This window comes from Crocuta crocuta, unplaced genomic scaffold, assembly GCF_008692635.1.
Source record: "Crocuta crocuta isolate KB4526 unplaced genomic scaffold, BGI_CrCroc_1.0 scaffold271, whole genome shotgun sequence".
Lineage (NCBI taxonomy): Eukaryota > Metazoa > Chordata > Mammalia > Carnivora > Hyaenidae > Crocuta > Crocuta crocuta.
Window position 1 is genome coordinate 1,089,234 of NW_027527824.1, and position 13,112 is coordinate 1,102,345.

The following is a 13,112-nucleotide window of genomic DNA, read 5'->3' on the forward strand; positions in this document are numbered from 1 at the left end:
AGAGCTGTCTGCATGCCACACCTTCGCCTCCCTCTCTGTCCTCCTAATACTTCAGACGCCCTTCCCTGGAACTACCCTTGACAGAAGTTCGCTAATGGGCTCCATGTTGCTAAGTCTAGGGTCAGTTCTCAGATCTCATCTTACCCCATCAGCAGGCTGACACATGTTGATCACCCCCTCCTCCTTGAAATCACCTGGCCTACGGATGGCACACTATCCTGGTTTCCTTCCTACCTCTCTGGCTGCCCCTTGGTCTCCTTTGTGTCTCTCCTCCTTTACCCGATGACATGTTTGAGCACCTTCCTTCCCCCTCAGTCCTTGGACCTTCTCTCTTGTCTACACTCTCACCCTCAGAGATCTCATCCACACTCATGGCCTTATATTCTACCTAGACAATGAAGGCTTTCAGATCTCCAGCTCCAGCTCTGCTCTTCCCTGGGGCTCTAGACTGGAATATCTAGGTGACATCTTCACTTGAGAGCCTGCCAGACACCTCCATCACAGAACGTGTAAAACTGAACTTGAATTCTCCTTACCTGCCTCCGCCAACCTTTCCTCTACTCTTTGCCATCTCAGTGAAGAGTAACTCCATGAACCTGGTGCCTCAGGAAAAACCACAGAGCAAAACCAGACTTGTTCTGTCCCTCTCCATCCACATCTGTTGGTCAATTCTCCTAAATCTCTCCTGTTACATACACATTTTGAAACGAAGTGTATCAAACATACAGTAAAATGCACAAATCCTAAGTGTGCAGAGTAACGCGCCTTCACAAAGTGGACACACTCATGGAACTACCATTCTGAGCTACAAATGGAACATGATCAGCACCCTGGCCAGCCACCCTTTTTCTCCCTGTAGGCCACCACCATCCTTATCTCTGTTTTTGAACTTCATGAAAAGTGAATCTTACAGGATATACTCTTTGGGGACTGGCTTCTTTGGCCCCAGATTATATTTTTGAGAGTCATCTAAATTGCATTTGTAGTATGTTTGTTCTCACAGCCATATAGGATTTACTGTGTGCATATGCCACAATTTATTGATTTTACAGCCAAGAGGAATTTAGGTTTTCACTTATTTTCTGGATATTATGAGTTGTACTGCTCTGGACAGTCTCCACCCCCCAGCCCAGTTTTATTGAGAAATACTTGCCATGCATCACTGTATAAGTTTAAGGTACACAGCCTGATGATTTGATTGACATATGTTGTGAAATGATTAGCACACAATGAAATTGTCAACCATCATTCATACAGATACAACAAAAAGAAAAAAAAAGTTTTCCTTGTGACGAAGACTCTTAGGATCTATTCTTTTAACAACTATTCTAGGTACCATACAGCAGTGTGTGTATTTTTGTACCTGTCTTTTGGTGCACATTGGTGCATATTTATGTTGAATGTGTGCATGGGAACAGAATGCTGGGTCTCCTGGTATAAAGCGAACTAGTTTTCCAAAGCAGCTGTACACACTTCCACTCCCACAGCCCCACATGCTTGCCTCATGTCCTGCTCAACATCTTAACCACTTCTTTGAGTGCATAGAGGGACCTCACAGGGGTTATAGGATTCTCCTAATGCCAAATGAGGTCGAGCACATTCTAATATGTTTATTGGCCATTCGGATTTTGTTTTCTGCACAGTTCTTGTAGTCTTTTGTTGATTTAAATATGTCTTGCATTGGAAATCAGAGAACTCTAGATGCTGGTGAGGATGTGGAGAAACGGGCACCCTCCTACANCAGAACGGAATACTACTTTCATTCTACAGAGAATGAAATCTGGCCATGTGTAGCAACATGGATGGAACTTAAGGCTGCTATGCTGAGCGAAATAAGTCAGGCAGAGAAGGACAAATACCATGTGTTTGCACGTATAAGAGGATTAGGAGGAACTTAACAGAGGACAATGGGGGAGAAGAAGAGGAAAAATAGTTGGGGAGAGGGAGGGAGGCAAACCATGAGAGACTCTTGAATGCTGAGAACAAACTGAGGACTCATGGGTGTGGGGGGAAGGTGGGTGATGGCCATGGAGGAGGGCACTTGTGGGGATGAGCACTGGGTGTTATATGGAAACCAACTTGACAATAAACTACTTGTAAAAAATACATAAATACATAAAAAATAAATATGTCTTGCATTGGAAACCTGCCTTCCACCCCCACAGGCAGCCTCTTTGATTGACTTGACGCCAACTTTTTTTTTAGTTTATTTTATTTAGTTTATTTATTTTGAGAAAGAGAGAGAGAGTGAAAGAGAAAGAGAGAGAGAGAGAGAGAGAGAGAGAGAGAATCCCAACCAGGCTCCATGTTGTCAGTGCAGAGCCCAATACAGGGCTCATCCCAGGAACAATGAGATCATGACCTGAGTCGAAATCAAGAGTTGGGTGCTTAACCAGCTGAGCCACCCAGGCTCCCTGACACCAGCTTTCTTATTGGTCCCTCTGTCACTATGTGGGTTGGCCCTCCCACAGTCTCAGCTTAGCCAGAGGGACAGCTGGGCCAAAGAGTGTGTGAATGCTCAAGCTTGGGAGTAGTGCCAAACCATTTTCCAATATGGTAGCATCAATTTACACTCTGATTGGAAATATGTGAGAGATCTCATAGAGGCAGACCCTCTCTGAGCCTTGGTATCGTCAGACTTCTTATTTTTATTTTTTAGGTTTTTTTTGCTAGGATGTGAAGTGATATCTTGTTGTGGTCTTGATTTATATTTCTCGACTGCTAATGGTAAACATGTCTTTATTTGCAGACCTTTCCTCTTCTGTGAAAAGCTCATTCTTTTTTTTAAAAGAATTTTTAAATTCTTTTTTTTAAAACAATTGAAAGCTCATTCTTCTTCTAAAAGAATTTTTTTTGGGGCACCTGGATGGGTTAGTCGGTTAAGCGTCCGGCTTTCGCTTAGGTCATGATCTCGCGGTTCTTGGGTTCGAGCCCTGCGTCGGGCTCTGTGCTACCAGCTAGCTCAGAGCCTGGAGCCTGTTTCAGAGTCTGTATCTCCCTCTCTCTCTGACCCTCCCCTGCTCACGCGGTCTCTCTCTCTCTCCCTAGAAATAAAAAAAAAAATTAAAAAAATAAATAAAAGAATTTTTTTAAATGTACTTATTTTTGAGAGAATGAGGTGAGGGAGCATGCACATGACCAGGTGAGGGGCAGAGAGAGAGGGAGAAAGAATCCCAAGCAGGCTCTGTGTTGACAGCACAGAGCCCAATGCAGGGCTCAATCTCACAACCATGAGATCATGACCTGAACTGAACTCAAGAGTTGTTTGCCTCACTGAGTCACTCAGGCACCCCAAAAATCTCATTCTTAATTTTTGCCCATTTCTCTACAGTGTTGTTTGGGGATTTTGTCTGAATTTGAATTAGGCACTTATGGTACTAGTCCTTTATTGGCTGCATATATTATGAATCTCCTCTCCCAATATCTAACTTGTCTTTTAAGGTGTTATTTGATGAACAAACCTTTTTATTTTTTAGTATATAAAATGAATTTTATTTTATTTTTTAAAATAGTTTATTGTCAAGTTGGTTTCCATATAACATCCAGTGCTCATCCCCACAAGTGCCCTCCTCCATGCCCATCACCCCCACCCCTACCCCTCCCCACCCATATCGGCCCTCAGTTTGTTCTCGGCATTCAAGAGTCTCTCATGGTTTGCCATACTTTTCAGTCTTTTATTCAATAGACATTGCTTGGTGTGATTTGGGAAACCTCTTCCTCTCTGTATCTTCCATTAAGAATTTCAAGTTTAGGGGCACCTGGGTGGCTCAGTCGGTTAAGCATCTGACTTTGGCTCAGGTCATGATCTCACGGTTTGTGGGTTCGAGCCCCGCGTCGGGCTCTGTGAAGACAGTCTGGAGCCTGTCTTCAGATTCTGTGTCTCCCTCTCTCTCTGACCCTCTCCTGCTCACGCTCTCTCTCTCTCAAAAATAAATAAAACATTTTTTAAAAAGAATGTCAAATTTTGTTTTTCATGTGTAAGTTCCTGGATTCTTATAGAGTATGAGTCAGGTTCCACTTTTGATTTTTAGATGATCATCTTTTGCAGTTCCATTTGTTGAACACTCCCCCCTTTCTTTAATGGTAATATACCATCTCTGTTGTACCACAGCATTCTGGGTCTGACTCGGAGCTTTTATTCTCTTCCACTGATCAATTTATCTATCTCAGACAGTGCATACGATCTTAACTGTTAGTTTTCATCTCTGGGAGCACAAGCTTCCTCCTTGCTTTTCTATCTTAGAAGTGTCCGGGCTAGGGGCTCCTGGGTGCCAGTCAGTTAAGCATCTGACTCTTGATTTTTGCTCAGGTCATGATCTTGGGTTTGTGAGTGTGAGCCCCACATTGGGCTCTCTGGTCAGCACGGAGCCCACTTTAGATCTTCTGTCCCCCTCTCTCTCTGCCCCTCCCCCACTTGTGCTCTCTCTCAAAATTAAATAAACATTAAAAAAAAGAAGTATCCAGGCTGTAATTACCCCTTTACTCATCCATGTACATTTTCAAATTATCCTAACAACTTTCAAAAGATTTCTCTTAAAATGTTGCAGTTCATAAAATGTTGAATCCACAGTTCATTTTGAACAAACACGTATATGAATAAAAAACGAAAGAAAGAAAAACTGGATTAAGTTCTCAGGTCATAATATCTACCAAAGTAGCAAAAGAGACATCCAAAAGAAAACACAAGGGAGAAAATAAAGGTAAAAGCAGAAATTAATGAAAAGAGATTAGAAAAAGAATAGATCTAATTAATAAATTAAAATTTTTGTTTTCTAAAGAAATTAATAAAATAAACTACCAGTTGATATAATCAAGAGGAAAGGGGACAAGGCACACAAACACAAAATGAGAAAGGATGGTGGAGAAATAATTGAACACAAGAAATTTTAAAATTCAAAGGGAACTTCAATGCAAATAAATTTCCATTCTCGGATGGAACTGATAGTTTCCTAGGGAAATATAATTTACCAAACTGACCTAAATAAAGATAGAAGGATTGAACAGATTAATTTCCATAAAAGAAACAGACCAAATTATCAAGGAATTTCCTCATGAAACACTCCACATTCTGATGGTTTTACCAAATCTTTAGGGACCAGATAGTCCCAATACTCCATAGATTGTTTTAAACCTTTTAGAATAAAAAACCTTCCAAATTCTTTCTTGTGTAGCAAGTATAACATGGCTATTTCAGCAATTTTTTAGAAAGCAATATGCAAAAAAAGGGAACTACAGACTTATTGAGTTGCTTATGAATATTAATGCAAAGTATTTAAAGAAAATATTGAAATATTAGAAAGTATTGGAAAACTCTATCACATTACCATTAAGTGGTGGGATTAGGGAAATCATTAATATATCAGATTAATAGATTTAAGAAGAAAATTATGTGATTATCTCCCTAGATGGTAAAAAAGCCCTTAATAAAATTCACCATAGAATGAATTGGTAAGTGTCTGTTTAGTATCATAAAATATATACTTTGTTCCCAAAGCTAGAATTTTACTTAATGGAGAAACGCTAGGGACATTTCCAGTAAGGTCAGCAATAAACCAAAGAGGCCCTATACTTGTCAACATTGTACTGGAGGCACTAGACAAAGCAGTTAGAGAAGAGAAATCAATAAGAGGCACAAGAATGAGGGAGAAATGGAGTAAGTCTATCCCTTGCAAATGATATAATTGTGGACCTGGAAAGCCCTGGAAGTATTTTGTATTTGTCTTCATTTTTACCATTTCTGGAGTTCTTCATTTCTTTGTGTAAAGCCAAGCTTTTGTTATCATATTCATTTTGCCTGGAGAACTTCCTTTAATGTTTCTTATAGCACAAGTCTGCTGGGAATTAATTACTTGGCTTTTGTCTACAAAATCTGTCTTTTTTAAAATTTTGAAAGCTGTTTTCACTGGTTTCAGAATTTTGGGCTGACTCTTTTTTTTCTTTTTAAGCTTTTTAAAGATGTAATTCTTTTTTTTTTTTTAAACGTTTCATTTATTTCTGAGAGAGAGATAGCATGAGAAGGGGAGGGTCAGAGAGAGAGGGAGACACAGAACCTGAAACAGGCTCCAGGCTCTGAGCTGGCTGTCAGCACAGAGCCCAATGCGGGGCTCGAACCCACGAACCGTGAGATCATGATCTGAGCCGAAGTCGGCCGCCCAACCAACTGAGCCCCCTAGGTACCCCTACAGATGTAATTCTTATCTTTGTTCCTCTGTATGTAATGTATCTTTCCCATGGCTCCCTTCAAGATTTTCACTTTACCTTTGGTATTTAGCAGTTTTAATATAAAGTGTCTATATTTAAAAAAAATTATCCTGTTGAGATTCTCTGTGTTCTTGGATTTATGCTTCCATATCTTTCATTATTTTTGGAAAATGGTCAGCCTATCTGTTTAAATATTTGTTCTGATCTGTTATTTCTTTTCCTGGGATTTCAATTACATGGATGTTAGACTGATGATATTGTATATCCCTTGAAGGCTCTGTTCTGTTTTTTTTGTTTGTTTGTTTGTTTTTAATCCTTTATTTCTTTGTGCTTCAGTTTGGGTAATTTTCTATTGACCTATCTTCAAGTTCACTGATGCTTTCTTTTGATGTATTGAGGCTCCTCATGCACTCAGAAAAGCTCTTCATGTCTGTTGTCTCATTCTAGTATTTCCACTTGACTCTTTCTTATTGTTTCCATCTCTGTAAATTTTAACACTAGGTTCTCAATACAGCAACCCACCTATCTTTGAGACACACACTCCCTTGGTTCCCTATGTTCCTCATCAGCAAAGGAGCTTCCTTCCATTGCCTCCCTTCTGGGTCTCCATGGGTTGGCTGCATCCCTCCACTAAGGGGCTTAGCTCCTGACAGGTGGCCCACTCCTTATAACCACTCCCCCAGGATCCAGTGGTAGCTCCCTCCCCTTGCTCTTTTGAGCCTATGAGTAGCAAGATCTCCTTGGTTTGGCCCACAGTAGATACTCATATGTTTACTGAATAAATAAATGAATGAAAGTATCTGAAACATAAAGTGTTGGGGGAACAAAGGAGACAAGCATGGAATTAGGAGTTAAATTAGGGCCCCTTGGTAAAAGGCCTTAAATACCTCAGAGCTCCCAGCAGCAGGCTGAGTTGTCTAACTATAAATAACCAAATGGACCCGAGACCAAAGCTAAATGCTACAGGTGGGTGCTGTGCAGAGGACTCCATCAGCCGCTGGTGCTGAGTTCCCACCTGTGTGGACAAGGCCCTGTCTGCTCTACCACCTGGTGGCCTCTTGCTGCTGGCTTCATGGTGGGCACAGAAGAAAGACGTGGAGTGGTCCCTGCCCTGCGCCTCATTCCCTAGGTGACTTTGAGGAAGCACAGACCCTCTCTGGGTATCACTTTCTACATCTGTAAAGTGGAACTGGGGTTAGAGGTACAAGAGAAAGAACTGACATTAAGGGCCTACTATGAGTTGTCCTAATATTAATACTTACTAAAGAGTTTAGCGTTTTTGAGTGCCAACTGTGAGGTAGTTGTATTATTTCATTTAATTCTCAAGGCAACACTACAAGGTAGGTACTATTGGTATTGCTAATTTACACATATGAAAACTGACAGTTCACATAATCCTCACAAGCCTCCAATGTAGTTGTTAGTGCCGTCGCAGCTCTGAGAGGTGCAGGGACCTATGTGCGATCTCATAGTCCTTAGGAGGCAGAATGAAAGTTCAGTTTGGGTCTTTCTTACTCCAGAGCCCCTGCATTACATTCTCCATTCTCCAGCCATGATTATAACTTGTTTCCTTCCTTGAACAGTTCATGAAATTCTCAAGCTCAGGAATTGTGTCGTATGGAAGACAGGGTCTAGCACAGAGAAGATGACAGGGAAATTTTGATGAAAGATACAGGAGAGGGAAAGGGAGAGAGAGGAAGAGAGGGGGTGGTGGGAAGAGGAAGAGAGAGCCCACAAGCACCAGTCTTGAGAAGGCGCTCTCTCTGGTGGTCATTCCGAGGAGCTGCATGCAGGATGGGCTTCGCTTCTAGGGCAGGGCAGGGCGGCCAGTGCTCTGGAGAAGCCTGGAGAACAGGCAGAGCTATTCTCCGTGAGGGGGACGAACGCATCGAGCTGGCTAAGGGATCTATTTCTGCTGGCTTCGGCTGGAGAAGAGCTGAGTCTGTCTCTTTTCCGGCCTTGTCAGGATGGGGATATCAGAGCCATCCTGGGCTTTGTCATCTGTTGAGCCCCTACTGTGTGTCTGGTGCTTTGGGGGATGGTCCTCTGAGGAAGAATTATCATCTCATTTTACAGAGGAGGAAACAAACCCAGGGAGCTTACACAGATTTCTCCAGCTCACCACACTAACGTGGCCTCGTTGGGTTGGTTGGTTTTTGTTGGTTTTAAGACCGTCATGGACCCGCGTGGGTCCTGGCCCTCTCGTCCCTGCATTCACACTCTCCCTGGGTGACCTGGCTCGTGACACGGCTGCTGCTTCCACCCTTACCTCTCTTCTGGGCTCCAGACTGCCAGCCTGACGGCCGCGCTCACATATCCCAAAGGCATCTCACTCCTGGCATGTTCAAGAGCGGACTCCCGGTTCTTTCCCACCCCCGCCCCCATCTCGTGTCCCTTAGCCTCTGCCAGCCTCCCCCTGCACAGAAAGTGGCACATCATCTGCCCAGTAGTGTGAGGCAGAAGCCCAGGGACCTTCTAGATTCCTCCCTTACCTGTCAGCCCATCAGCAACTCCTGTCACATCTAGCTCCAAATCCCATCTCCCTCTCCTGCCCCACGTCCATTCTCCAGCTCCCAGACCATCACCTGCAGGCAGCACTGCGGTAGCCTCTGTACTGACGTTCCTCCTTCTCGTACTGTTTTCTTCACTCAGCAAATGGCCATCAGGTGCTCATGTACTGGAGCAAGACTTACCCTCTGGTCTCTTGCAGCCAAATCTTCATACAATGTTGTTGTTGTGTTTATTATGCAAACTCCATGAATAACACCCACATAATCCCTTCAGAACTCTTCACCATGACCCGCAAGTACCTGTGTGATCTGGTGTCTCTGGTAGCTTCTCCTGCCAAACTTCTCCTCTTCTCCATCCATGTGCCTATGATTTAGCCACACTCTCCTTTCATTCTTTCACTTCCTTAAATATGCCACCACCTCCCAGCAGGGGGCTTCTACTCATGCTGTCCCTTCTGCCTGGAATGTTCTCTCCCCAGCCTTTGTATTGCTGTCTCCTCTTGGTTTAAACAACACCTTCTCTGACACCCCAGGAAGTAGTTTGGTCTATGCAGCACTGCCCAAACTGTGTTCTGAGGTCGGAAAGCTATGTCGGAAAAGGTTCGTGATGCGTCGAATTTGGAGAGTCAGAGCACACAACATGATAAAGGCTCTGAGAAGTCCTGTTGTGAGTTTTGCTCTGAGAAGAGCCCGTTTAGCTGTGTTCAACCCCACAGACCCCACCCTTGTTTGCCTCATTGTTGGAATACAATTTAATTAGAAGCTAAGCAATCTCTGAGCTCAGGGGCAGTGGGCAGCTTCCACACCAGACTTGCAGTGGAGTCAGCCAGGAGTAGGAACTAAAAGCCTGGGCCTTGGATCAGACAGGTTCCCAGGGTCTAAGTGTGGCTCTCCGTGCCCTGGTGATGACGTATATGCTGGGCACCTACTGGCTAAATAATTACCCCCAAAGATGACCACATCGTCAGCACCAGAAACTGTGAATGTAGCAAAAGGGACTGTTCAGGTGCGATTACTGAGGAGTTTGTGATTGTCCTGGATTATTCTGTATTATGTAGGTGGGCCCGACAGGACCACCGAGGTCCTTGAATGAGGGAGGCAGGGGTGAGGTTCTCAGGAGAAGGAGAGGTGATGATTGGGGCACAGGCTAGAGCGAACCTGGAACACAGAGGAGGGTCCACGAGTCCTGGGATGCGGACAGCCACAAGGAGCTGAAAAAGCAAGACAGCAGATCCCCCTGGGGCCTCAGAAGGCGTGAATCTTGTTGGTCAGTGCCCTGATGTTAGCCCGGGGAGACTGATTTCAGACTTCTGACTCCTAGAGCTGTGAGAGAATACACTTGTGTCGTTTTTAAGCCACCAAATTCATGGTAATTTGCTATAGTAGTGTTAGAAAACTCACACAGCCCCTTGTAGGGGCTCAGTAAGTCTTGGGTCTGAACTCTTTCTTTTCCCTCACTCCCCGGAACAGCCACAGCAAAACCCCTCAGCTAATAATCTAGGCTCCATGAGCTAGCCCACTCCTCTCTCTGCTAGTATGATCATCTTCCATATGTATCCCCCTCCCAGGCTTCCAGACTCAGTTCGGAGGCCACTTCCGCCAGTGGCCTGCTATGTCCCCCCCCACACACACACATACACACCCACCAGGCCGAAGCAGAGACCCACAGTGCTCACGATGGGGACCCTCCCACCACACAGCATGACTTCCCTCCTTCATGCCTTGTTCTCCTCCAGACTGAACATCAGCAGAGGCTTTGTGGATGGAATGAATGGGTGGTGTGTTAAGGGAAAGCCCAAGGTGAAAGGTCCTGCTCTGTCTGACCTGGGTGGGTGCCCTCATTTATGCCTTCCCTTGGGGACCCTTTTGTGAAGCCAGCGTGTCACTTTGTGCCCTGGATGGCTTCCTCTGGACATACCGGATGCCCCTTCAAGCCTAGTAAGTTTGCATGATGTGAACTGACGTCCGTATATACCAATCACTTGCCCCTCACGCATTCCCTGGCTACCGCCCGCACCACCGCCCACCCCGCGGGGACTCTGGAGTTACCAGGACTCTTCCTTCTCCTCCTTTCCACATCCAGTTATTTAGAAAGTCTTGTCGTTTCTACGTTGGGCACATCTCTCAAATCCATCTTCTTTCTTTGGTCTCCACCCCGCCTGGTGCAGCCCAGACCCCCATCGCCTCTTTGCTGGACCTTGCTGGTCTTTCTGCATCCAGGAGAGCCCCAGTCAGCCCCTTCCACACACACACACACACACACACACACACACACACACACACACACACACACCACCAGAGGGCGCTGTTAGAACCTACATCTGAGCAAGTTGCTTGGAAAGAGCAGATGACAGATGTGTGTTTGGGACTGCTATATGCTGCCAGTCAGCTGTCCTTCTCCCGTATTACCTAAGAAACCATAGCTGCTGATGGTAGATGCCACCCTCCATGCCCCCAACTACGTCCCTGCCTACTGGATTGTGATACCCAGTCCCACCAACAGACCACCTGCATGCAGCTCCCTACTCTGTGGCCACGCCGGTGACCCAAAGGGACCCGGCACTGCAATGCCAGCAGAGTCCTTCTAAGGTGTTCATAGACCAGAGACCCATCCTCATCATGACAAGCATAATAAATTTCTCTTGCCTCCAATACCATTTACTGCTGTAAATGTTTTGAAAAGGATTTGTATAATTTCGAGTTGTGTGAAGAGTATATCACTTGTGTTTTGTAGCTTGAACTCAACTATATTTATTATAACTAAATAAGAATTGGGTTAGGTCGCCCATGACTAGTTGGCATTAACACTGCACTTGCAGACATTTTAATGCAACATTTGTTAATTGTGCTGTTGCTGTTTTTCTGCTCACGTTTTGAGGCCAATGTCGTTTTCTTCCCAGGGTTTAAGTGTTTGATATTTGTGTAAGCTCTTGAAAAGCTCATGGGCCCCAAGCCACGAAGCCATGAGACCATTAGAATGTCCTCGGTTCTCTGCAAAGAGGCCTGAACCTCCAAAGAGCTTGGGGCTGAGCTCACAGCAGAGCGGGGTGGCTGAAGCCCGGTGGCTTCCGGCACCTCACATACACAGGCCTCGAGGCCGCCCCTGTTGTGCCAAAGAATGACAACAGCGAGAGGCTTTGAGTGAGGAGCAGATCAGGAAATTCTGAGCAATCCCCCTGCCCCCATGGCCACCTCCACTTTGCACCCTCCTGCCCACATTGTCCCCACTCTGTAAGTTCTGGCCCAGACCTAGCTCTCTTGAAGTTTGGCTCCTTGAAGGACTTAAGGCCCTGGGCTGATTAAGTGGTGAGAGATCAGAGCTGTTGGCTCTCCTACACCGCAGTCTCCTCTTCAATGCCCCATTTCCCCAGCATTCCAGCCTCACAGGCTGTATCGTGAAGAGCGGAGGCTTTGGGGTCAGAAAGGCGTGGGTTCATATGTGGGCTCCATCTTGAATTAGTTCCATGATTGAGGGCAAAGTCACTTGTTTCTTCATCTGCAAAATGAGTTGCGAGTTATTGTGAGGATCAAACATGAGGCCACTAGCACAATGCTTGGCAGTCTATAGGCACTGGATAAAGAGGAGTTTCCTTCTCTCCAGCCATTTCTGAACCCATGATCTCACCAGTCATGGAGTCTGACCACCCATGTCCTGGCTTCCTTCCCTTTTTAGGTGGCCCTTGACACCAGGGCATCAGAGGCCAATCCTATAGGAGAAAGGGGATGAGAGGTCTATTTACCACAAAGCTGATAGATGTTGGGCACAGTCCTGGGGGCTTTAAGCAGGTGCCATTATCACCTTTTAAGGACTGCTTGACAGAAATATTTATCTTTTACTGACAGGTTCTGCTTTCCCTTACCCACCTTCAGTATCCCCAGTGCCCTGCCACTCTGCGGAGGGGTGGAAGGCAGAATGTGGATCCTCTCAGCCAATTGCCAAGCCACAGTCCCCCATATTCATCAAGAGAATATTGATTCTAACTAAACACTACTTCCCTTGATCATTGCACTTGACCTGAGTATTTAAGCCCAGCAGGAAAGCATGTCTTTTAAAATAGAAAAAAAATGTAATTACTTAATTTCAGCAGTCATCATGAAAGGTTTTGAGTCAGCAAATCCAGCAAATGGATTGTGGCTAACGCATTTGCCTGCAGAAAGTGGATGGCTGGTATCCAGCCTCCATCAAAACTGCAGTTTTCCTGCAAGGAACGGCAGCGCAAACTTGACCCGCTTCCACCTTCCCCCCAACTTCGTGTGGCTTTTTCAGTCCCAGGGGCAATGCCTCAAGAAATCTAAGTCAAATTCTGCTCAACAAACAAGAAGTGAGTTTTCTACACTGTCCTTCGGTTACCATCACCACCACCATTGCTATCACCTCCACCCCCACCCCACTACCATCCC

General features: G+C 45.1%; 1 long non-coding RNA gene across 1 annotated transcript in view; it reads left to right on the top strand.

Moving 5' to 3' along the window:
- Window positions 1–747, top strand: part of LOC144241748 (uncharacterized) — a 56,286-nt gene extending 55,539 nt beyond the window's left edge. Inside the window, exon 8 of the long non-coding RNA XR_013338180.1 lies at window positions 393–747. This is a non-coding gene — a long non-coding RNA (uncharacterized LOC144241748). The remainder of the gene's footprint in view (window positions 1–392) is intronic.
- Window positions 748–13,112: the final 12,365 nt, after the last annotated feature.